At 43.1% G+C, this 26819-nt stretch overlaps 1 protein-coding gene across 3 annotated transcripts in view; it reads right to left on the reverse strand.

Moving 5' to 3' along the window:
• The window catches only part of PAQR8 (progestin and adipoQ receptor family member 8), a 359347-nt gene that overhangs the window by 231087 nt on the left and 101441 nt on the right, over positions 1–26819 (reverse strand). The gene's annotated exons all lie outside the window — the stretch shown is intronic.

A 26819-nucleotide genomic window follows, 5' to 3' on the forward strand; every position in this document is an offset into this window, starting at 1 on the left:
ATTTTTGGCGCTTCTCAATCACAGGCACCTGGCCCAACCACACAAGTAAGGTAGCATTTTTATTGAAAGACCTTGGGGGAACGCTGGGTGGTAGGATATTTGGGCCTACCCGGTGACTCCACAACTTTCCCACACAGAACTGTGAGGGAAATGTGAATTTTAGTTATATTTGAGGTTATCAGGGGAATCTGGGTTTGAGGGCGCTGGGGGATCCACGCAAGCCACACCTCCCTGGGCTCCTCTGGTTGTCTAGTTTTCAGAAATGTCTGGGTTTAGTAGGTTTCCCTGGATGGCCGCCGAACCTGGGACTAAAAACTTAGCAGCCCTCCTTGCAAAAACAGGTCGTTTTGTGATAGATAATTTTAATGTCTCCACAATACGTTTTGAGCCCTTCCCTGTCGCGGGCACTTGGCCCACCCACACAAGTGGGGTGGCATTTTTATTGAGAGACCGGGGGAAATACTGGGTGGTAGAAAATCTGTGCCGGCCCGGTGATCCCACAACTTTCCCACAAATAAATGTGAGGAAAATGGGACTTTGTAGCTAAATTTGAAGTTTATATGGGATTCTGAGAAGGAAAGCAATGGTGATCCACAAAAGTCACACCTCCCTGGATATCCCTGGGTGTACAGTTTTAAAAAATGTCTGGGTTTGGTAGGTTTTCCTAGACGGCCGCTGAGCCAGGGACCCAAAATGCAGGTGTCCCCCTTGCACAAACAGGCCGTTTTGTGATAGATCATTTTGCTGTCTCTCCACAATATGTTTTGAGCCCTTGTCTGTTAAGGGTATTTGGCCCACCCAGACAAGTGAAGCAGCATTGTTATCAGGAGACCCGGGGAATGCTGGGTTGTAGGAAATTTGTGGTTACCTGCAGAGTCCAGGACTTTTTCTCACAGAAATGCAGGGTAAATGTTATTTGTATGCAAAGTTTGAGCTTTGGGATTCTGGTGGAAAATAAAAACATGATGAGAGCCACTCATGTCACCCCACCCAGGACTTTCCTGGGTGTCTAGCTTTCAAAAATGTGCTGGTTTGGTAGGTTTGCCTAGGTGCCAGCTGAGCTGGGGCCCAAAGTCCACAGCTACCTCTACATTGCAAAACCACATAATTAGTCAGTGCAAAAATGTGATGCACCGTTTGTGTCTCGGACACGTGGCCCACCCACACATGCGAGGTAGCATTTTTTTCCGGGAGACCTGGGGAAACGTTGGGTGTTAGGAAATTCATGGGTGCCTGCAGATTCCAGGACTCTTCCTCACAGAAATTGTAAGGGAAATGTGTTTTTAGGGGAAGTTTGAGCTTTGCAAGGGATTCTGGGTAAAAAATACCCGGTGAGAGCCACAATAGTCACCCCACCATGGAATTCCCTGAGTGTTTAGTTTTAAAAAATATGATAGTTCGGTAGGTTTCCCTAGGTGTCAGCTGAGCTGAGCCCAAAATAAAGAGCCACCCAAATTTTTAAAAAATCAGGCATTCTGCTGGACAATATATGATATTTCCTAGGTCACATTTTGGGGTGTTTTGTGTCACATGAGCAAGGCCCAGCTACACAAGTGGGGTACCATTTTTATCTGGAGACATGTGAGATTACAGAATAGTAGAACATTTGTTTTAGCAATTGAATATCTCTATGTTTATGTCTTTCAAATATAAGCAACTGTGTAACGCAGAAGACATTTTACAAAATCCCCTCTGAATCACATGCCTGTAAGGGTGCCCGTAAGTTCAAAGTTGTACAAACAACTACTGCTCCTAAACGCAGTATCTGGTGTATATTTCAGAAATAAAGAGGTTTCCTTCATGCCCTTTTTCCGTTCTTTATAATTTACATCATGAATTGCTGTATATCAGTACACAATGAAAAGCCATTGTAAGGTGCAGCATGGTTGTTGGCTCTGCCTGTTCCTGAAAGCTGGGAAGATATTGATTTTAGCACCTCAAATGCTTCGTTGATGCCATTTGCAGGACAAACAACAAACACTTTCTTCTGCAGCACTTTCTTCCCATCTTTCCCAAAGAACTTAAAATGTGGCTATATTTTGGCTAAGTTCTCAGTCCCTTCCAGGGAATCCACAAACCTAGTGTAGCTTTAGAATCCCCAGGATGTTGGGGAAAAAAGGGATGCAAATTGGAAGTGGAAAGAATATGTGGATAAAAAGTTCTGGAGGCCTAAGCGTGAACTACCCCAAATAGCCCAGAAAAGGCTTAGCACTGGGCGGTGGGATAGAGGGGGGGCCTAGCAACGAAGGGCTTAAAATCTATTTGGCTGCTGCACCGGGCAACTACCTGTCAACATAGATGCACTCTGCAGTCTCTGTGAATGGAGTATTTCAGAGAAAACATTTGTGAGCACTAAGGAGTTTGTTGTCAATGAGCACGGATCTGAAGGTAATCCTTGCACAGTCAGAGCTTTAAGTGAAATTTAATGCTGCTAGTTCTCAGCCAGCAAATATATGTTGTCATATTTCAAAGCGGGGGCTTACGCTGACAAGAAGAGGAAGTATGCCCTGTCATCTTACAGCAAATGCATGACTTGTCAGATGTTAACCCCTTAGCTGCTGAGGATTTCTTATCGTCAGTTCTGAGCCTTTTTTCTTTGGTGCATTTTGCACTTACACCTTCACAACTTTTTTCACATAAGGTATCCATGTCTGCAGTACACTCTGAGCTTCAACAGAGCACCCATAGTCAAGAGGGGAGATTCCCAAAACACACACAAAAGTATAAATAAGTTTAAATCACACTGAAACATTATGGGAAATTTACTAAATTCAATATAAATGTTAAAGGGTAACCTACCGGAATGCTTACATTACACTACACAAATGTAGAATTCAACTAGTCTGCTTAGTTGGCAATCCCTACGGTCTGTCAGAAGAGGGGCCCGGGAAATTAAAGGAAAATTTAGAAACTAATATCACAGTATTAACTTTTAAAAAATTCACAAACATCATGTCATGCTCTTACCTCTTTTATTTCAGCCCCTATTCCAAATGGGCCTGGCATAACAAGTGCACAAAGTGCACCAATCCCTCCATTTTTTTTTTAAGATGTTCAGATGATGGTAAAGCCATTTGTAGTTCGGATGCAATTAATACTGGTGTGTATGTGTGTTTGTGTGGTGTGACACAACTTATGTTTATGTAGACTTATGTTTATGTAGACTTCAGTTTACTTTAAATAGGGCACTAAAGTCAGTAAACGCACTTCTTAATGTACATGTGTTCGAATATGAAAAAGAATGCTAGGTTAATATCACCTAGAAATGGATACGCAAAACACAACACTGGTACAACCCTAGACTCAGGGCTATGGATAAGCCCCTAATTTGGGAGCTAATGTCCCTGACACAAACCTTAGCACCTTATTTCTGCAATGTGATTTAATAGGGGTCTGACAGATTTACAGTTGCATGACCATTTTATGAATTTATTTATATTCAGTTTGTTCAAATATTTCATCCACCTGACTTATGTGGATGTCTGGAATGTCTTAAGTTTATGACTATACTTTGTTCCTTTAAATAGTTTTTTATTTTGTAACCTTTTTGGCGGGTGTAGATCTTTGTGCTGGTAATATTATTCCCTGCCTTCAAAATATTGGTTAAAAGGCAAAATACTTTTTGGTTTCAAAAAGCACACATTGCTAAATCAACCCACTGAAGGGAACTACTTTGTTTGCGGAAGTGATCCTTATGAAAGAGCCCCATGCTAAGTGAAATTAACTAGAGGATGAACTGGGCTGAACCACTGCCCCATGCAGTGTACTGTAGTGATAAGAAAAACAAACACCACAACTGACTATTGGATAAAGAGGGCTGGCTGAAGGGCCCAACAAGTATACGATCAATACAACTTTAGTAAAATCAAAAGATCGAGGTTAACACCCACCTAAAAATGTCACTGCGTGGAATGGTAAAGGACACACACTGGATTAAAACCAGTACTGCAGCTATACCCAGACTGCACTGGATACAAAAAATATCTATTGCCTGATACAAATATAGTGTTCTAAACATCGTTCACAAAAATATCACCCCGATGGGTGAATAGTTCTCATTATTAACTTCAAAGGGACAACATTACCGTAAATCATACTTCGGACACTACACTCTTGTGAGATGATAGTCCGGTGACATGCTCACACTTACTTGCCGGGACAAACTAAAACTGCAACAAGCTACTGCCATCATATATTTCGGAAAAAGTAGAACACTTGGTCATCTGCCTTTTCATTCCCCATAGAGGGATAGGTGGTGGCACAGTAAACACATTTTCATCAGGATAACAACAACAGAAAAAAATAATTAAAGAAAAACCCCACCAAAGATACTGGGCCCGATTCACAGAACTAACTTAAGACAAAATCCTAAACTTACAAGCATTTTGGTATTCACAGAAGGCACTTATTATTTATTTATTTATGCGTTTTTATATAGCGCGGACTTTACCCGAAGGTGTCAGAGCGCTTCACAATAGGAACGTTAATGATACATGAGGAGAAAATACAAGCTAACAAATTACAAAAGCAAACGTTAAGTTACATGAGATAAAAGTGACAATTGTGAGAAAACAAAATACAAGAGGGAGCAAACGGTGCATTACAGGAGGAAAAAAGTGACATGTGTGCAAGTTACAAAGGCGTACAAAGTACAAGTAGAGGTATAATACTGCAATTAATGGCAGACATTCAAACACAAGAACAAACGTTACGTAGGCAATGGTGGCACTTGTGCAAGTATCTAAAGCAAACAAAATGTAAGAGGTAGCAAACAGTGTGTTACAAGAGAAAAGTGATGTGTGCAGGTTACAAAAGAGTACCAAACACAGGTAGAAGGATTATACTTCAATAAATCGCAGACACTCAAACACAAGAACAAACACAAAAACAACCGTTACGTAGGCAATGGTGGCACTTGTGCAAGTATCTTAAGCAAACAAAATGAAGGAGGTAGCAAACAGTGTGTTACAAGAGGAGTTCTAACTTTACTACTCCTAAACTGAGAAAAACCCTTACTTTAAGAATTTCGGGATTCACAGAAAGCATTTAGGACTCCTAAAGTTAGGGCTCCTAACTTCTGTGAATACCGAACTGAGTAAGTGCCTTCTGTGAATACCAAAATGAGTATGTGCCTTCTGTGAATACCAAAATGGTAGTACGTTCAGAATTTTGTCTTAAGTTAGTTCTGTGGATCGGGCACACTGTCAATAGCAGAGGAAACAATGCTATAACTCTCTCTTCCATCAATACTGGATACTGCACACATAAAGGTTACAACATCAGAGGAGAAGCTTTTACCCCAGATCTATCACTAGTTTGATCTGGTACACATATGCATCCTAAATGAATAACCGGAATGTTAGCAGTCCTTACTTTCACAGGGCACCTTAGCAATATTGCATCAGAAGACGACATAATAAGGAACGAAACGTGAGCTGGAGCTGTCCTACAAATTCCCTGAGCCCTCACACAGGCTACACTGTCAAAGCTTACAGTGGAGAACAGAAACTACAACTGCACATGGTTATCTCACTCCACGAAATGTTGCTTCATCAAGTTAGTGCAGAGTTCCCAGCAGAGAACTCAAAGACAGGAAAAGATCTCTCGGAGTCAAGGCTCATTGCATATCATCATTAAAGGGACATCCAAAGCCTTCTTGAATCCAGCCAACTGCCCACTATCATAATACAGGAAAAAGTTGTGCTACACCATAGGATGCCAACGTGTAGAAATAACTTAGAGCGGCATTATGTTAATAGATAGCAAGTGGAAACAAAGAAGGAAAACACATACGCTCCCCAAAATGGTCCTGCAGCGGACTGAGACCAGTAGAGGCATAATACAGACTTAACAGACCCAGGTACAAAAATAATCTAGGTGAACTGTTTTAAGATAAGTTTTTATAGAAAATCATACCCATACTGCACAGAATATAGTAGAAGAACTGGTCCGGAAGGAATATGGTTGTGAAGAGATTGAAGACATCAAAATCTGACACAGGGATAGGACATATCGCCCATGTGAACACACATACGCTCTTGTTCCAGGGACCACAGTGACAGAGCAACAATATAAGCATTTACAATTGTTGAATAACCCATGGATGACAGTCATTAAAGCTTCTTATTGGGTTCACAAAAAAGGCTGTAGAGCGTTCTCTATTTCAGAAGCCGAAACAATCAAAAGAGCCCTTAAAAGAAAGCATGACATGCCAGACAGCAAGCTGTTCTAGGGGCAAATGGTGGTCCCTGGAACAGCGTGCTAGCACACACCAAAAAGAAAATGACCAATCAGAAGATAATAACACGGAATTTAAAATAGACTGAGGTAAATCAATGGTGTTGCAGAATGTATACATTTATTTAATGATGAGTACGGTTCTAGATCTGTTCTTAGGAGCTTCAGGGAAGGCAGTTTGGTAATTTCAGTTTCGAGTGCCACGCTCTAAGAAACAATTACATACAATACTATAGGATCTTTATGGTCACAGAAACAAAGGGTTGGTGTTTACATGCAGGTTAATTATAGGTTTAAAACGAGTTATGCTGCCCAGGAAGAGTCAATTTTTAAGCTCTTAATTTAATACTAAGCATGAGTCATCATGACGCAGAAAAAAACGGGGGAAGGGGACAAACGACAACTAGCATCAAGATGTTGATGAAGTCGGAGGGTTTAACTTACTGGTCTAGTGAGTGGTTCTGCTGCTTAAGATGCGGCTACAATACACATGTTTGGCCCATCAGAATCCTGAAAACATACCTTCGGTCACCAGTACGAATGTTATACAAGAATCTGACCTGGGTTCAGTGTTGACTATGGTTCCCTAAATTGGCCCTTCTCAACCATTGCCTCACCCCCCCCCCCTTTTGAACAAGCCAGTGACAGTGGACATCTCATAGGGCCAAAGAGGAACAAGAGGGCAATATCTGATGCTCAAATAACAAGCAGAGCTGAAATCAATTCATGGTGTACACAGGCACAATAACAGTGTATCCTACCTTAACACGTGACCGGAAAACAAATAGGAATGCCTATTCTGTCTTGTATTACTTACTGTAATGTATTGTATGCTAATTTGTCTAATAAATTGGTGCAAGACATGCAGTATGCACACCGCTTTCTAAACTGAAACAAAATGGACAATATTTAACTGGTTGTGGATAGATTCCACTGGCCCCACTGAGAAACACTGATTTTAGAGTTCTTATTCAGGCCCTCAAGCTGTTTGCTGCACATGATATATCCTTCCTCAAAGGAAAATTAATCAACATATACCTGCAAGACCATTAATGACTAAGTTAAAGATTTATACTGGTCAGGCCCAAATGGCAATAAACCTTGGTTCAGGAGCTAGATCTCTGTGCAGGGGTGGATTCAACGTATAGCTCTTTAAGAGCCCCCACCTGCTTTGGGAACCTCATTCAGTTCAGAACGACCCTTAAATCTCACTCGGATCGCTCAGCCTCTATCTTCTAACAACAGTACAAATTAACATACAAGAAAGCATTTACCTGGCCCTCGCTTCTCTACGAAATTGCTGTGAAAAAGGGACAGCAAATGAAAAGGTTTTTGCAGTTTGCAGGAGAAGGAGGTTATCAAGGCTCATCCTCAGGGCCGTCTTAATGGCATTATAGGCCCCCGGGCAAAGCAGTGCACTCGGCCCTGCCTACATTACCACTCACAGGAATAAAAATGTTTAACGAAAAATCTGTGTTAAATTCTGGTCTGCATGGGGTCCCTATACTTGTGAGGCCCCCAGGCAACTGCCCAGCGTGCCCATGCATTAAGAAGGCACTGCTCATCCTGTCCACAAGACATTAATGAGAAAGCTTGGTGACCAAAGATCTGAAAAATGGGAACGTAACATTGTGTTTCAATGAATTAAAAAAAAAACTAAAAAACTTCTGAATTAAAAAGAAAAGGTGGCAGTATGATGCAAAATCAAAAAGGTGGAAACAATTTTCATGCTTAAGATTCAACGACGCGCAATTCCCCTGTGATCACGCACTACGGCGATCGAACAATCTGATTTTTTAAACTGTCGGAACAGGTACGCGCAAATAAATGCCAATAATGTATCAGGTATGGCTGATATATGGAAAACAGGTACCCCACAGCTGGAGAACATTAGATCATTGCATTCATGGAAGCTGCTCCTGAATTGATTTCCTCAAACTCCTTCCTTTTTAGGTCTCACGCCTAGCGTTGAACTGCGCAGCGCAAGACATTTAGTGAGGGAAAATCGGGGAATCTGAGCTGACCTAGGAATTGCACACGCTTGTGCGTGTGCATTTCTTTTTCAGCTACCCCATTGGCCTTAGCGTGCTTCTTTTAATGAAAGACTGCACGCTATTAGCCAAAAGCGAGCACATTGTCCGCCCACTGCCTATTGGTGTCTATTACGCGCTTGGTGAGCGTAATTGACACCAATAGGGGGTCACGTGGTTTCAATTATCGTGCCCAGACACGGGTGCGATACTTGAAACCGAAAAAAGGGCTTGTTTTTCTTTACTTTTGGTATAAGCGCGGCACCCGCGCTTCCCTTTTAATGTTATAAGTAAAGCGCGAGTGTTGCGATTATACCAAAGGTAAAGAAAAAGATTTTTTTCTATTTCTTTACTTTTGGTATAACTCCCCCAAAAGACTTGGGGTTTGAAACGCGTTGACCCCCGCTTTTGGGAAAAGGCATTCGTAGTGTGTTTGGGAGAGACATTGTATTGCTACTGCTCTCCATTTTTACAACACGTTAAGCCTGCGCTCCCAGAGCTAAACACAATGGCAGGATAAAATACATCACTTGAATGTGAATGTTTTCGCCTAGTGTTTTATATGTTAATTAGGACTCGTCAAATATGTCTTATAAAGCAATATGTCAGTAATTTGTATATGTCACTTATGTAAAGCAATATGTCAGTAAGTTTGTATATGTCACTTATGTATACACAACTGTGTTTATTGTATTTTTGTATTCTGTTTTCAAGTGTGTTCAAGAACTATGTAATGCCTTTTCTATATTTCCCTGGATTGAAGCTCGGTACCTGGGTTCTGATTGTCGCAGCGGGCTGCTTGCTGCCTGGAGACGCGTGGAGAGCGCTTGCTGACTGGGTCACTCGTCCCCCCCGCCGCCGCAGTTAGATCATAGCATGGCCGCCGAGCGGCGGGACAAGGACTACAAACCCCAGAATCCCCGGATTGTTTCCCGCCCCCTCACGCAGCCACTTCCGCGCCCGGAGGCGCTAAATACAAACAGGCTTCCTCTGGTGAGCGGGAGCCTTTTCTATATTTCCCTGGATTGAAGCTCGGTACCTGGGTTCTGATTGTCGCAGCGGGCTGCTGCCTGGAGACACGCTGAGAGCGCTTGCTGACTGGGTCACTCGTACCCCCCCCCCCCCACCGCAGTTAGATCGTAGCACGCCCGCCGAGCGGGGGGACAAGGACTACAAACCCCAGAATCCCCGAATTGTTTCCCGCCCCCTCATGCAGCCACTTCCCGCCCGGAGGCGCTAAATACAAACAGGCTTCCTCTGGTGAGCGGGAGCCTTTTCTATATTTCCCTGGATTGAAGCTCGGTACCTGGGTTCTGATTGTCGAAGCGGGCTGCTGCCTTGAGACGCGCTGAGAGCGCTTGCTGACTGCGTCACTCGTCCCCCCCGCCGCCACAGTTAGATCATAGCACGGCCGCCGAGCGGGGGGACAAGGACTACAAACCCCAGAATCCCCGGATTGTTTCCCGCCCCCTCACGCAGCCACTTCCGCGCCCGTGTGTTTTGTGTTTTTCTCGTGAGTGAGTAGTGGTCCTTAGACGACCTTAAATACTGCTATATAACCAAATATAAGATGTCTAAAACTAAGAATGATAACCCTGCCACAGGCCCCGGCACCATTGACAATTATTTGGTGAAGAAAGTAAGCCAGATTAATAACGAACGGCGTGCATCTTTAGGGAAGGGGACTCTGACACAGGATTTGCCTGAGTTGTCTCCGCAAGGGGTGACCACAGAGGCTGAGGCAAATCCGAGTGGAGTGGTTAGAGTAGATCTGCCGACGTCGACGCCCACTACGGTGAGTGTTGAGGTACATTTAGACCAACACACCCTGTCAAGCGAAGAATCAGGAGAAGCTCCGCCTGTCTTAAGGCCGATGCGAACCTGTAGGAAAGTACAGCAAAAAAAGGGGGGCGGAAACACAGTACAAAAAGAAGGGATTTGGATGGGAAAGAAACTAATGGCCCTGTCATAAACCCCTTTGTGTTCACCAGAAACAATGAAAGTGGTCTTAATATAAATGTTGAACAGTTTGCATCTCTTATTAAAAATCTAGAGGTAAAATTAGAAGCAAAAATAGAGGAGATGATCAAACCGCAGACTACTCAGATAGACACCCTGGTTACGGAAGTGGCTAGGCTTGGCGGCCTGCTGTCTACACACCTGGCTGCAGCCACCAGTGCAAGGGTTAAGGCTGGGGGAGGAGGGCAGGAGGTGACGAGTGCTAAAGTTCATCAGAATACTCGTAATACTGTTGTAGCAGCTACTACTGTGAATGAGGTACTAAGTACACCAGTCGCTCCCGTAGTACCTGCTTTGTTGACACAACCCAATCCAGTCCCAAGGAGCGGACTAGAGCCAAGGCCCCCTAGGAGTATTCGATATTTGAACTTACCACCTGACTGTGCACGGTTTGTGGCGGTATTAACTAACGTTCCACCTTGTGGTACCCATCCTGCCTCACCCTATGATGAATCTCACGCCTCACTGAAAAACAAGACAGTCGCCTGGCTTAACAAAAACTGTGGTTTTCCTATTTCTTACTCAGATCAGATAATGGCAGTAAGGAGGGTGAACTGGGTAGGCCCGTCCAAAAAACTGGGAAGTGGGGATTGCATTGTTGTAAATTTTAAACATCCCCAACATGTGGCAATTGTTCTCTTAAGAGCATCTTCATTAATATATAATGAGAACAGTATATGTGTGCGCCCATTGGGGTACTTTTACGCCCATCTGTTCAAACCCCCCCCCTCCAACAAAGGATAATTAGGCGGGTGTTTGAACCTCAGACCCCGGTCATGGATACACAATTTTTATATAATATTGTTAATCCATGCGGGCCTGGAAATACGGCTGAAACCCACAACAGGATTACTAGTGTTGGACGCTAGCATCATGGGTTCAATGTCAACACACAGAATAGGTATGATGCTCTGTTGACGTGAGGTACCTGTGGCTCAGGGCACTGCGGCTTCAGGTGAACTTGCACCCGCAGAGAACTCACAGGACATAGTACCTGGATGTCTGCTTGTCTCGTGGAATATTGCGGGTTTGGCTGCTAAAATGGCTGACGAAAACTGGGTTAACTATATTAAGCAATTTAAGGTTATCTGTCTACAAAAAACTTGGTCGGTAGAGTGTGATCTCTTCTTGGAAGGGTATAAGGCATTTTATGTGCCTGCTACACCATCAATAAGAGGCAGACCAAAGGGGGGACTTGTGATTTTCGTTTCTATTTTAGTCCCTCGTCAAATTTGTATAATTGAATCACAGCATTCTGGAGTGATGGGTCTAGTTTTAAATGGAGAAAACTGTCTGGCTGGTTTGGTGAATTTTTATAATGCGATTAATGTCAGTGCAGCTTCTAATCAAATATCTGCACTGAATGCTTTTATTACCACTTCTATGAAGGATTTTAGTCATAACCTCATGATCATGGGGGATTTTAATGTGCATCCGTGTGGTGATCCCTTGAAGAAATGTTTAACAGACTTGCGTTGTGAGCGCTTGGGTGGTTTACATGGGGAACATACAGTGGATGGGGAACTTTGTAATGACCTAATGAACAACTTGGACCTCTCACTGGCTATGACACTCAGGGACCCGTTAAAATGCTTTGATATTCCTACTTTTAAAGGGCATGGAAGGGGCACTTTTATTGATCATATGTTAGTCTCATTGACGATGCAGACTTACTTGGATTCGTTCAGTATAGAGCATAGTGAATTCAGCGACCATAACCCTGTAATAATTCGTCTGAAGGGACTTTGGGTTAACAAGGAGAAACAGAACTGTAGCTCTGGTAGGCTGTGTACACCAGATGGGAGGCGGCGACTTAAATGGTCAATGGTTACCCCAGATTTACTATACAAAAATATTGTGGATAAATGTACTGAGGATATTAAGAACTGTACACATGAGGGGGGAGATCCCAGACAGGTCCTTATTGCATATCAAAACCTGTCGGAAAAGGTGTCAGAACTGATGATGGTTCCCGCGAAGAACTTGGTGAAAGGGGGACCTAGATGGTTTAATCACGATTGTTCCAAAGCAGCACGTAAACTAAGGTTAGCTCTGTCAGTTAAACCAAGAAACCCGGAGGATGTAAAACTGCGTCGGAAAGAATATAAGTCTGTTATCGCATCTCATAAGGAGTTTTTAAGAAAAGAGGCTTGGGACGAGATACTTGACCCCTCCACCTTAAAATGTATCTTTAAATTCTGGGCGCTAGTTAAAAGAACATTTTTGGCTGAAGACCCGGGTGATGGTCTAGATTGCTGTATTACTAAGGAGGAGTGGGAACTTCATTTTAAACAACTGTACCATTCAGGGGACCCTGTAATAGTTGATGTATCACCTTATGACAGGGGAGGCATCATTAAATTTGATATAAGTGAGGTAATGGAGGCCATAGAAGGACTCACAGCTAGGAAGGCACCAGGACCTGACGGAATCCCCCCGGATCTGTATAAATCTGATCCAAGTTTTTAGCCACCTATTCGGGTAGCTGTATTTAATGCAGCAGCTATAGCGGGCTGTCCTTTATCCTGGGGTTTATCAACAATTTTCCCTGTGTTTAAGAAAGGAGATAAGGGCAGCCCCCTATGTTATCGTCCAATCTCATTAATAGATTCCATGGTCAAGATTATGGGGAAAATCCTACTGCAGCGAATTTCAAGTTGGACGTCGGACAACAATATTATGTCCATCTCCCAGTATGGCTTCTGTAGAGGCCGTTCCACCATAACCCAGTGCCTAGGGGCCAGATGTAGGTGAAAAAGATTTACCGATTTTTAATTACCGAATTTTACCGATTCGGTAATTAAAAATTGGTAAATCTATGGGGTGGACATGTAGGTATTCCAGATGTGCTGGAATACTGATTCGGATGATTTTGGTATTTACCGATTCGGTAAATACCGAATCGGTAATGCCCATTCATTCCTATGGGTTTTGAAGCCCATAGGAATGAATGGGCATTACCGATTCGGTATTTACCGAATCGGTAAATACCGATTTTCACAAGGGTGCAGGGGGTGTCACTTTGACACCCTCTGGCACCCCCAAAACAGGCTCGGGTGCCATGTGGCAGGCATACATGCCCTAAGGGCAGGTCTGCCTGTCACATGGCATAGGTGTGCATGCACACATGTGTATGCACACCGGAATCAGTATTTTACCATCAAATTGGATTTGATGGTAAAATACAGATTCGGTAAGGCCTCTGGGACTCTGAAGAGTCCCACCTACATCTGGGTGGCTCAGATTCGGTAAATTTACCGATTTTTTATTTTACCGAATCGGTAAAATTACCGAATCGTTCATTTTACCGATTCGGTAAAATAATGCCCCCTACATACCTATCACCTATTTACCGATCGGTAGCGGCCGAAAATACAGATTTTCGGCCGTTACCGACCGACCTACATCTGGCCCTTAATCTTTTCCTTATACTGAGTAAATATACTGTTGTGCAGAAGGGAACTGTCCACCTTGCCTTCATGGATCTGTCATCGGCCTTCGATTGTGTTAACAGGGGAAGGCTGTGGCAGATCATGAGGGAGAAAGGTGTGGACATAGGGATTGTTGATTTTTTGATCGACATGCACAGTAACACCAGTCGAAATGTAAGGTACTCAGCAAATGGGGAAACCACTGGCAATTTTAACATTAAAAAGGGAGTGTGTCAGGGTTGCATTCTGGCCCCATTTCTTTTAAATTTTTATATGAATGATTTAGATGCTGCTTTACAGGAGGTACAATCAGACTGCCCCAGAGTTGGCAGGCGGGGTATTCCAGTTCTTTTATACGCAGATGATGCAGTTTTAATTTCTAGAACGGAAAAGGGTCTCCAGGCGCTTTTGAATGCTTTTAATATTTTTATGACTAACAGAGACCTATTGGTCAACAATTCCAAATCATATATCATGCATGTTGGCCGACAACCGAAAAATAATTTTATTTTTATTTTTAAACTAGATGATGTTTTGATCCCCATTACACAAACGTTTTCATACCTTGGTGTCGTATTTGACACAAAGCTCAGTTGGGGTCCTCACCTGGCTAGAAAGAAAGGGGAAATGACAAGGGTAAATGCCTCTATCTTTAATTTTGCAACAAAATTGGGGAAGAAGCCAAATACTGCAATGATGAAACTCTATAATGCTAAATAAATAGCTACCGCTGTATATGGTAGCGAGTTATGGGGATACGTAAATGGAGAACAGTTACAGGTCACCGAAAACAATTTTCTAAAACGCCTTCTCTGTGTTCCAGCCAGTACACCTAATCTGGCGGTACACGAAGAACTGGGGACACAGTACTTATGTGATATATTTGCCACAAGACCGCTGATATGTTGGGTAAAATTGTGGTTAAACCAAGATATACCGCTTACCCACCTGATTGTGAAAGACCTTGTGTCTCAGGACAATTCAATGTGCGTGCCCCTGTTAAAATACCTGAAATCTTGCTTTTCAAGGCTTGGATGTTTGAACTTGTTTGAAAATCCTTGCGGGATTGCAAAGGGGGATGTGGCAGCACTTAAGCGGGCTTTTCATAAGGACAGGATCGCCCAAAGAGAAGGGGAGGAGCTCAAGAAACCTAATATTAGGAAATATGTTATGCTAAAAACCTGTGACACTATGGAACCATTTTTAACATGCACCTTCACTTCTCATGAAAAATTTCTGTTGACAAGGTTTAGGTTTAATATTTTTCATCATCTTTTAATTAGACCAAAGTCGCACATTTTTAATAAAACTGTTGCTCCCTGTGGCTGCGACGGGAAGTCTCCACAGGATATGCTGCATTTTATATTTTTATGTAGGTTTTATGAATACCCGCGCAGACGTTACCTTGTTGTGCTTTTAAAAAAACTAAATTTTAATCAAATACGACTAGCACTTATGTATTTACAGCTTTTGCACAGTGACAGTGTTCTTCATGTATTAGAATTTTTAAAATTAACTATCAAACTGAGACAATGCCTGGATCTATGATTTTATACCTCTTAAGGAAGATGAGCTTATTTATTGAAAGATCTTATATCATGTTGTAAACCCAGTATTATTTTCACTTCACTGCTGATTTTGTCTACTTACTCATTAATGAAATATGTATAATGTCTTTTTTATGTGATTATGATTTTTAAAGAATGAAATTTTCAATGTATTTATGTGTACTTTTATGGTGTGAAACAAAACCGAAATAAAGTCTCTATTGAATTGAATATGTATTGCCCTTAATGATGACATGCTTTAAATGTGAACATTTTTTTTATGAATAAGCCAAAGGAAAGCGAAAAATATCACGAGGGCTAATGAATTAAAAACATTGGTTTGTTTTGTTTTTGAACCATTGACAAACATGGCAACTAGATAATTTGTTCGTATAAAAAACCAAGAGAAAAAGAGCAGTGCGCTTCCTAGATGCGGAGTCTGGTCGCAGAAAGTGTGTTCATATCAGCGTTCCTTTTTGCTCGGTGGTGCAAGGCCTGTTGATCTGCCAATGGTGAGGAGGCAAAGATGCAAAGACTGCTGTAGTACGGGCTCAGCCCTCATATCTCTCTCGTCTATGCCTTAAGACGGATCACCTTTAGTGCACCAACCTTTATCAAATGACACTGAGCCTAGACATGACTGGCATTGTGCAGACTCTACAATATTAACTGAGTCTGTACAATAATGCTCATCTGTATGCTCAGTGGAAAATGTGCTTAAAATTCTTGCATTGAGGGGGAAATCATAGACTTTACCTGAACCAATGCACCACTAAATACTACAGCTGTTAAAATTGCACCCGAATCATTTACTTCCGGCTAATAAAGCAAACAACTGCAAATGTACGACATCCAACTCACTGGTTTCTTCATCCTCTTTACCTCTCCCACTAGCAGATACCAACCTCATCAACGACTCTCCAACCACAGTGAGCAGCACGCAGGCCATCCAAGGCACTCAGCAGCACATGCCGGTGGCTGCTGCCATGCCTAGACACATGCATGTGGCTCGCTCGGAACTGGAGCTGGGTCTGCTGCAGGAGGGATCAGCCACTGGCCAACCATCAACAATCTTCTCCTACCGAAACGCCCGCCTCACCCACTCATCTGCCTGCGTGCTAGCTCGAGCACAGGCACTTTGTAACTGGATGAATAACACTGCAATTACACAGCAACCTCTAGCCCATGATGGTGGGCATCAGCTGCCCAGAGCAGAGTGCAATAGAGCTTACTGGAGTCCATGTTAGGTGTGATGATGATCGTGCATCTGCCTTTCTTTCTGTTACACAACTGTATTACACACATTATTTATTCAATTTATTTATTCCATGTTTTCTGGCGGAACTCTTGATGATGAGTTGCATTTGGAAACGCTACATTAAATCCTGCCCCTTCTTTTGTAATTGCATTATTGTGTAAACTAGCCCCACATGGCACCATGTGTGATAACATATTGTGCAAATCTTTTTTTTTTAAATGGTGGTCCAAACAATGCAAACTATTGCAAGACTTTTCAACGATAGTCAAATATAGTATTGGGATTTACAGGAAGTTCTCGATGGGAACCAATAAAATGCTGCAATAGTTCGGATATATAACAGTACACATGAACAGTTTCCTTCCAAAATGTTAAATCATCTATGTTACTACAAGGATATTGTGTGCTAGATAATGTAATCTAGACCAAAAGCAGACACATATTTCCACCGCTGAACGTAAAGCCCTGATGAATAAATGCTTTTCATAACTCCATATCAACGTCAAAATATCTTTTTTTAAGACTGTGCCAGCATGTGATTCTCATCACTGGTCATGCGCCATCAAAACAGTTCTGAAGCTAATAATAGGAGGCTAAATGTGAAAAGTTGCTAAAGTTGCTAAAGGTTTACCATAGGCACTGCACAAGTGCTCAGAATGTCTGATCCCTGCTGCTGCAAAAGGCCAGTGATGCTCACTGCGACAAGCGACAGCTCCTCATGCCAATCTGATGCTCACTGTGAGGGGGCTGATGATCAGGGTACTAGGAAGGGGCAGGTTATTTATTTTACAGGCTTTGGCCTCACCAGTTTCCTGTATCCACAGATTTACAGGTGCTGCAAGGATGCCAGATTCCACACTTCCACTGTAGCAAACATTGCTGTGGAAAGTTCTACCATATCCACGTGCGTAAAGCAATGTTCTGTCATAAACCACATTGTGGAAGTATGCAGAGCACCACTGCCCCGCATGAAAAACATCATTTTTAAGCCAGAATTTCTATGGTCACACAAGAATCCATACTTCTCCAGTATATAAAGTGTGATTGCCATGCCAGAATCCACATTTCTCTGGTAGTTACAGCACCACTGAATGTAAGCATGAACATTGCCCATGAGTGGGCAGCAATACCGGATCCCGGTAGTGATGGGTAGGCACAACAGCTTTGACCAAGGCCTCGAGCACCATTAAACTCCTTTTGGTTCTCCCCCTTGAAGTCACACCTACCGGGTACTGTTGACACCCACACTCCTTGACCTTTAGGCAAGAGCAGTCCAATTCAGGTAGTACAACAGGAAGTTAAAATGCATTATTGGTTGATACTAGACTAGGTCACCCCTTTGCGATAGATGTATATTACTAGGTCCTGAAGAATCGCAGCATAATTGCGTAAGCGAGAAACATGTCGACCTCATGATACGAATTGTAGTTCTAGATCGTGATACAGAACCCTAAATTTCTGGCGATCATAGACTACCCACTGTTTTTAATATATAGCATGGGAACCACCAGAATAAATTGATCTCCGGTATCTCGTGCTATATTTTAAATCACTTCCTTACACTATCCATTCTCTCCCTGGCCCCTCACTCGCACTTCACCCACAGGCTGTTGGAAAAAGATCTCCGATAAAGAGCCCCTCTTTGAGGTGAGCCCGTAGGGCATTGCACCGCCTGCCCTACGAGGAGCAACCGCCAATGATGAAGCATGACACTCGCAAGAGTGTGTGAGGCCATTAATTCCAACAAATTGGATACCCAGGGTAGCACTCCACAGAGCACTACCCTTTCTTTTTCTCCCCTTTATTGACCGTACCCTTCTTTTTCCTCAGGAACAGCTGAGTCCATTTTTGTTATTCATATATATATATGGGCAGCAATACTGCCACGACAGAATCCAGCAATCCCATGTGTGTACAACACTACTACCATGCTGGAAAGCAGACTGTGCTGATTTGTAAAGCTCTGCTTCTAAATAAGGCACCATTGCCCCATGCTGCCTACGTTAACGTCACCCATTCCTCCTCTCGCCTCCGCTTGTTCTCTGCCTCAGGTCTTCATAGGTGCCTGAGCTACAATGGGTGTCTGGAGCTGCAGCTGCATGCGCTTGGACATGGAGGATACATCCACTGATGATCACGTCGATGCCCGATTCTCACTATAGCACACAATAGGCAGACAGAAGACCAGGTGTCAAGTCAAAGTCTAAAATTAAACGTTTACCAAGAGTTGTGAGATCAAAAAGCCGTTGAGGATTTTGGTAGTTCCATCCGTTGTGAGACTGGCAACCGTGGCAACCTAGTTATTCACAGCGTTCAGGAGGCAGAAGCTATTGGTGAGTTTCCTTTTCCAAAATGGCGGCACTGGCCATTGCTCTCAATAAACATTCCCCTGATGCAAGATGGCAATCCATGAACTGTACTTCTGGGTCAGCTTTGGCAGACCTGTATTTAGGGAGGCTTCCCCTATTAGTCTATGCCTGGCAACTAGCATCACTGATGAGTTGTTCTACACCTGCTGATTCAATTCGCAGCTGGCCTTTACCCTTCTCTTCCCCTCCAATATTATTTTGTTCTTTCACACCTTCGCTTGCGCCTCGGTCTGCTTCAGTCCCTCAAGTTCTGTTTTTAAAGTCTGTTTCAACTGCTCTCGTTTGGTCTTGGTGCTTATTTCCGGGGATCTGAAGATCCAACTCTTTACCATCCCGGTCCATCTGATGAAACATCCTTGACTTTGTTTTCTCATTTGGGTGAGTAAGATTGATCTTTACAACAGTTTACAAATGTGATATATTTTTCATGTTATTAATATATATATTGTTCTCTTTAGCTCAGAAGGGTGGCTCCAAATTGCCCAGGTGTCAACTCGTCCAGTGACCAGGCTGTGAACCACAAACCATTGACAAGGACCTGAGTGCCTCCCTTCATAACCTTATTCCCTGTTTCCCCTAGCATCTGTAGTGAGGGATATACAAAGATGTCTCATGCACAGCTAACTGGAAGGCAGTGGACCATCATCAGGAACAATTGGTCTCTTGAGGTCTTGGCTCCAGGCTTCAGATTGCCTTCGCAGTGCTTGAGGGTTTGCACCCATAGCGAGGCCGAGCAAGTGACCTACTCTGACCATTCACAGATGAAACCTTAGCCATAAAGGATATATAAGATGTAAAACACAAGAGAAACACAGAGCAGCATCATAAACAAAAGTGCATTCAACATGAGAAAATATAAGTGGGATAATCCAAACAGATGCAGCCACCACTACATTCTCACAAATATCTAATTCGTCACGAGCCAGATCATATAAGCCACGTAAAAAAATAGCCACAACACAAAATACTCTATTGCTCTAGATCCAACGCCAGAGACCCCATTCTGAAATAAAGTTCCTGCTTGGAGTCCAGCTATGCTGGCGATTCCGATCGCTGCGATGAGTATAGCTTAACGCACTCATAGGGCCGGGAACCTGAGTTCATTTGGAAAGCTTAGCCCTACATTGATTTTCTGCACCTCTTTACGAAAGGAGAAAACACTGAAACAAATATCGGAGCTACTTAGGAGCTGAAGATGAAATAACGCTTCCCTGCATTTCCAGTGCCCTAGAAGTTTTAAATTTGGGTTAGGAAATAGCCAGAAAAGGGGCGATACATTTTATAATTTTTTGAAAAATAAAATAACAAAGTGCATCAGTGTTAGATCTGATGAAGCATCGCTTAGGCAGCCCGAAACAGAACTTCCCAGGGGACAACAAGCCTCTCCGGAAAACACAAAATCCGCCACACCGTCCCAGCCCTAAAATGAAAGAGAAGAGACCTCACCCGTCGTGTGAGATCTACAGTTAGATGCAGTACACATTCAGGTGGTGCTAAAAACATAAAATAATCTCTAACAGAGCTCCAGTTTGCTACTTATAAAGGATACAAATGAATCCATTTGCACACGAAGAGTTCTCGGGGTCTGCACCATAAATACTGCATCATCTGCATATAATAACGCAAGTACGGGCGATTGGGCAATCTTCGGAATGTCTCTAGTAGCATTAAACAGGAAGGGACTCAGTCTATTGATATAAATAGTAAAGAGCAGCGGGGCCAGGACACAACCTTGATGTACCCCTCCCCTCGGACTAAGGGGAAATCATCAGACAATTCTCCTACTGGTCTCAAAATGAAACTTTGTACCTATATTTTCATGTAGGACATGCAGAAATTTCACAAGTGCCATCTCCACCCCTAGATCCAGTAACATCAACCAAAGTTTAACCCCGCTGAAACAATCAAAACTTGTTGAAAGATCCATAAAGGCCAGGTACAGTGGGCAGCACTTGGCGATGGTATACTTGCCAACAGTCAGATTCAAATTCAAGCACTGCTCCATTGTACCGAACCCAAGATGAAAGGCGGTAGTAGATCTCCCTTCCAATTCTCTTAACAGTAATATCGATTAGGGAAATGGGGAGATAGCATTTGGGCGACATACAATCCCTTTTTCGAAAATAGGTACTATAGTTGTTAGGGCCCACGAATGAAGAATTTTATTGCACAATGAATTGTTGAAAACATTTGAGAGCAAAGGGCCCTAGAGATAGATATTGCATTTGATAAGATTTATAGGGACCCTATTCGGTCCTGGGGCTTCAACAACCGGGCTTTGCCTAATGGCATAAACAACATCCGTTAGGGTCACTGTCAATGTAGGCAAATAAAGTAATTTGCCCTAAAGTAGTTTCCCATTTACATCTGCCAAACAGTTCAAAAATGACCCTAGGTGAGTCTTCAAAAGTGTTGCAAAGGTGACCCCTGGTTCCTTCAAGTACCAAGCGAGCCTAAGACAGTCATTAGAGTACTGAGTGACAGAAATGATCTCTGCCGGGCAATTAGTTCTATCCACTTCAATATGTCCTTCTGCAAGCTCTAAAGCAACACCCTACGAGAACCAAGATAAAAAGATTCCGAGTTACAAAAATGTAATTGATAACCAAACCCAACCATGTCCTGTAAAACAGGTTAGAGAAAGCCCATCTCCGCTAAACCGATCAACAAGGACAACAAGGTCGTGTTGCTATACCTGCCTAACTTCTTTCCTCTACTGTTGGGTTGCCTCCTAAGGATACAGAATATTTCAACCCCCACACCTTGGAATTAACTGCCAATTTAGCATTTAAATCACCACAAGGAAAACAGTAAGGCTGAGACGTTGATCCCACCCCTAAAGACTTCAGATTTGTAGGAAAAGCAATTGGGTAAAATGAACACATACAGAATTTACAAAATCACTGTCGTAAAAATTAATCAGATAAAAAATAGAAAGACCACAATTTATCCTTAATAAGCAGGACTAAAAAGGCAGAACTCTCAGAATTACCCTCTAATAAAAGAGAGAGGGACCCCACACCAAAGGGATAGGGTACCAAAACTGACTATATGTCAAGATAAATTCCCTTTGGGTTGTTTTAACAGAAGACACCAATTCTTACAAACTACCAGACAAATGTCATTCACTCATCAAGACCCTTCAGTTGGAGCAATGCAAAATTCAACAAAACAATTCTATAAAAACAAATGAATTAAGCGTAACAATTTATTCATATAAAAGCCAAGTTAAAAACAAACAAAATATAGAATTGAATAAAATGAAATAGAATTTGGGAAAACAGACAGTATGAGAACGGAACAATTCATATATACATTTTAAACCTAAACATTTCCTAAAAATAATGATCATTAGAGAAACTATTTAAAAACCTGGACATTTCTCTGTTTCACCCAGGCACTGCACAAAAACCCGGACATTTCTTTAATTAGATGTAAAGTGTCAGGACAGTGGACACCCGGACACTGCTCCAAAAACTGGGAACGTAAATCCAGGACCATCCGGGAGAAACCAGGACGTCTGGTCACCCTATTTTATGTTCCAGAAGGGTTGAATAGCAAGCACATCGTATTGTTTTTCCCTGGCGCACTCTGGAGAGGCCCCGCATGGCAAGCTGAGCAGATGGACATAGCTGATAACAAAGCGCTGCAGTGTCAGTGGAGCTGTGTTCAGTCTTACTGTGTCCTGCCGTCACTGCACGCTACAGCTTGGCAATGCGCTTGCTGAACTCCGGTCACCACTGCTCTTCGTTCACCTCTCTTCAAACTCTTAGGTATTCTTGCTTTATTTTCCTTGGCCGGTGGACAGTTGGGATTGGAAGGTCTGCCTTTATACGGAATGTCCAGATCCCCTCGGACACACGTTACAAGCACTTTCACTGCGCTGGTGTCACATACAGAGAAACATGATTAGAAGTCAAATTCAAATTCTGTATAAAAACAGCTGTAAGTCTAATTAACACAGCTGAGCTATGGTCAGGTGAGGTTTGGAGGGTGAGTGAATGAGTGAGTGAGTAGATGGATGTGTGAGTGAAATGGTGGATTGGTGGGTGAGTGAAAGGGTATATAGATGCATGGATGAATGAGTAAAAGGGTGCATGTAATGATGGGTGAGTGAAAGTGAGGAAGGATGGATAGATGAATGGATAGATGAATGAATAGATGAATGGATAGATGAATGAATGGGCGAATGGATGGATGAGTGAAAGGCTGGATGAATGATAAAAGAAAGGATGGATGTGTAAGTGAAAGGATGGATGATGAGTGAAAGGCTAGATGGATAGATGGATCATTGAAAGGCAGGATAGATGGACAGGCTGAAAGGGTGGATGAATGAAAGGATGGATGTAACGATGGATGACTGTAAGAATGGGTGAATAAAGGAAAGGGAGGGTAGATGGAAGGCTGTTTGAAATGGTGCCCCGATGGATGAGTGAAAAGGTGAACAGATGGATGGATGGATGAGTGAAAGGGTGGATGGATGAGTGAAAGGGTGGATGGATGAGTGAAAGGATGGATGGATGAGTGAAAGTGAAAGTGGATGAATGCAGTTAGAGGGTGGATTGAGTGAAAGGATGGATGGATGAGCGAAAGGATAGATAGATGGCTGATTGGATCGATGGATGGAAGGGGGTGGATAGTGAAAGGATGGATGGCTCTTTGAAAGGATGCAAGCTCTTCTGAGGAGGGATGCAATGACTTGCTTTGCTTGCTTAGTGCCATAGAAGCTTTGGTTCAAAGTTGGGGGTATATAATTTTCTGGCTACAGCTGTATTGCTGTGCACATAAATATTGAACATTTTATGTCACCATTAAACTGTGCTTATTTTTAGCACCTGTTCAGTTGCTAAGACTGCGGTTGTTCAGTAACAACAGATCAGGACTGAAGTCAGGCAGAGGCCTCAACCCTGCACTGCTGGTCAGTCCCGAGATGCAGAAGAAGGGCTGTGTGTGGATCTGTGGGTTAAATTCCATGATGTCCCACAGACTGCCTGTCACAGCATGGCAGATCATTACTAGAGCTTTATGTTACAGAGAGTACTGAATAGCTAGGGAGCTGCTGGTTAACCCTGAGGTAGTGTGTGGGTGTCCATAGGAATAGCGAGATGCGGCTGCCAGGCTACGATTGAGACACTGTAGGAGAGATGTGTGTAAGAATGCAACCTGTGTAAGAGAAGCAGTCCGTAATGAAACCACCACACACCTACACTCACCTGCAGCAGGTGTTCAAAGCACTGAATGATTAATTCAGTGCACCCTGGACAGGGTGCCCCTGTAAGGTTGATAGAGGACTGAGTAAGATACTCATAGGGAGTCTGCACAATGTGGCATTTAGACTGGACAGCTTCACATCAAGTCCTATAGAATCTTAGCAAAGTGAAGTTAAAATCAGACTGTAAAATCCATCATTTGACACACTTTTAAAGAATTTTGAAGGAGTTGAACTCTCCTCATCAAACCTACCCTCATGTAGGTAGGTGGGATTGCTCTTTCACTGCAATTCATATTTGGGCGGTGCCAGGGGTGTAAGTGAGTAGTGCCAGAGGGGCAAGGGAGTAGTGCCAGATGTGAAACTGGGTGATGCCAGTGGGAGTTTTGGGTGGCGGATGCTTGGGGGGGTGATTAGGATGGCAGACGCCATCCATATTAGGATGCTTGGTTTTAAAGGCCTTTCCATGGTGGCTTCGCCGCCATGGAAAGGCTGGCAGAGATCTGCAGTGGGTGCCAGTTGCAGGCCCCCAGAGGGCTGGAGGGGGTGGGGGTGGACTTGGGGGGTACCAACTGCATTCCCATGCACGTTTACGTCTCACCATTTTGAAATTTCAACTGCCCCCACTGGCCCCTTCTTTAAAAAAACCATCTCCCAAGGAGTTGTCGACAAGGGTTGATACTTTGATATCATCTGAAAATCAGTCCATGCTGGAGAGAACTTCATAGCAATTTACTATAGGTATGAGGAATTGATCCCCTATACTAGAGTGAAGACCTGGAACCGGCCCAGCCGATTGTGGTACTTTGTGCACAAAAGATCAATTGGGTAGTCTACTCCTGCCTTCGTCATTGAGCAAACTTGCCGATTGAAGACTACCTGTCTGCTGATACCTAAGCCAGTTACCAATCAATAGAATAGTGATGCTTTAAACATTCTCAGAGAAAGCCCCTCAGTTGAAAGGGCATTATGGTAATGATAAAAAAAGAAAACTAAAAAAAACACTGCAATTTCCCGGTTTCCATAAATGGTAGAAACGGCTAGATGATAGACAGTTCATATGCCCTGTAAAAAAAATAAGAAATCACTTAGGGCCCGATTACAATGTCGGACGGACCATCATCAACAGCCAGTTGGTGGCAGTCCATCCGACATCTGGTGCCTCAGTCTGACCCCAGTATTATTATACGGGCGGTCGGAGGCAGGGAGCTGAGGGACCGACCGACGCTTCTGATGGACCATTGGTCGGAGCGTAATACCCTACAATAGTGGCAGTGCCTGCTCAGGCACCGCCGTAGGGATTATGATTTCCCGTTCCGACAGTCTTTCTATGGTGGTCTGACCGCCAAAGACAGGCTGTCAGAAAGGGACTTTGGGGGCCCCTAGCAGGGCCCCATTCCACCTGGGCCTCCGCTAAAGAGCCAGTGGGGCTCCTATGGTGACCCCTGAAGCAATCATGCCCCTTGTGCCAGGCACCGTGTGGTACCTGGCACATGGTGCAAGGATGTTTCTAAACATGCACTTTTGCATTGCAGCTTGTGCTGCAGCCCTTTACAAGCCTCAATGCAAAAAGTCACGTTTCTGTCTGCCTCCACAGTGGTTGGATCATAATTTGGAGGTCGGAACCGCCGCCTACTTGTGAGGCGGTCCTGATCCCGAAACAATGTCAGTCGGCCACTCGTCTGACCGGCATCATAATGGGGGCCTTAATTATTTTTTTTTAAATGGTACTCAATTATGCTGGTGCCTTATATTATGAATATATTGGAAGTGTTTAACAAGAGAGGGCTGGTTGAAAGAGATCTATGTGTACGAAGCCCTTTTTTCAATTGATCAGATCCATGTGCTTAACGTCAATGAAGTTCACTGAACCCGCTCAAAACCGCACATGAGATGCTTCTGTGAAAAGGCAACACACAAATTGCTTCTCCAACTGATACAGCTTTTTGTAAAAGAAATGGAGAAAAAACGACATACTACTTGGGGTATAAATAAAACAAATACAAAGCATTAGCTGAAATATTTTGGAATATTGGCAGGCAGTTAACGGAGGTCATTTAAGGCCCTAGTGCGGTAGGAGTATTTGCGCCAATGACAGAGAAATGCCTGACCGCCATTCAAGTGGGGATTTCTGTGCTTTTCCTGGTGCCACCTATCCGATGGATCCACTGAAGGCACTGAAATTTGCCCAACGAGCCCCAATGCGGAGGCATTCACCTAGTAATGTTTTTGTTTTTCTTTTTAAGAAACAAAATCCCAAAGCAGGGATTTGTTTTTGTAAAATAAAATTTAAAAAACAATGTCCCTGATGTGTAGGAAGTTTTCTCCCTGTGCATATGGGTCACTGTTCCAGGTAAGGAAAAGTAGTGATAGCTCCACTCTCGTAAATAAGGTGAGGTGGAGGATCAACACATGACCTGATGGACTTATCATGGTTCTGTAGTGATAGCTCCACTCTCTTAAATAAGGTGAGCTGGAGGATCAACACATGACCTGATGGACTTATCATGGTTCTGTAGTGATAGCTCCACTCTCTTAAATAAGGTGAGCTGGAGGATCAACACATGACCTGATGGACTTATCATGGTTCATCAACAAAATGTTGTGATGCGCAGTTTGCGAGTCAGCGAAGAGCTGCACAGCCTTATACACATTTGTAATCCAAATACTTCACGTAAACCATTCTGTTTCAAAAGTTCAATCCAATTTATTCTAAGTC

This window comes from Lissotriton vulgaris, chromosome 6, assembly GCF_964263255.1.
Source record: "Lissotriton vulgaris chromosome 6, aLisVul1.2, whole genome shotgun sequence".
In the NCBI taxonomy this organism is placed as follows: domain Eukaryota; kingdom Metazoa; phylum Chordata; class Amphibia; order Caudata; family Salamandridae; genus Lissotriton; species Lissotriton vulgaris.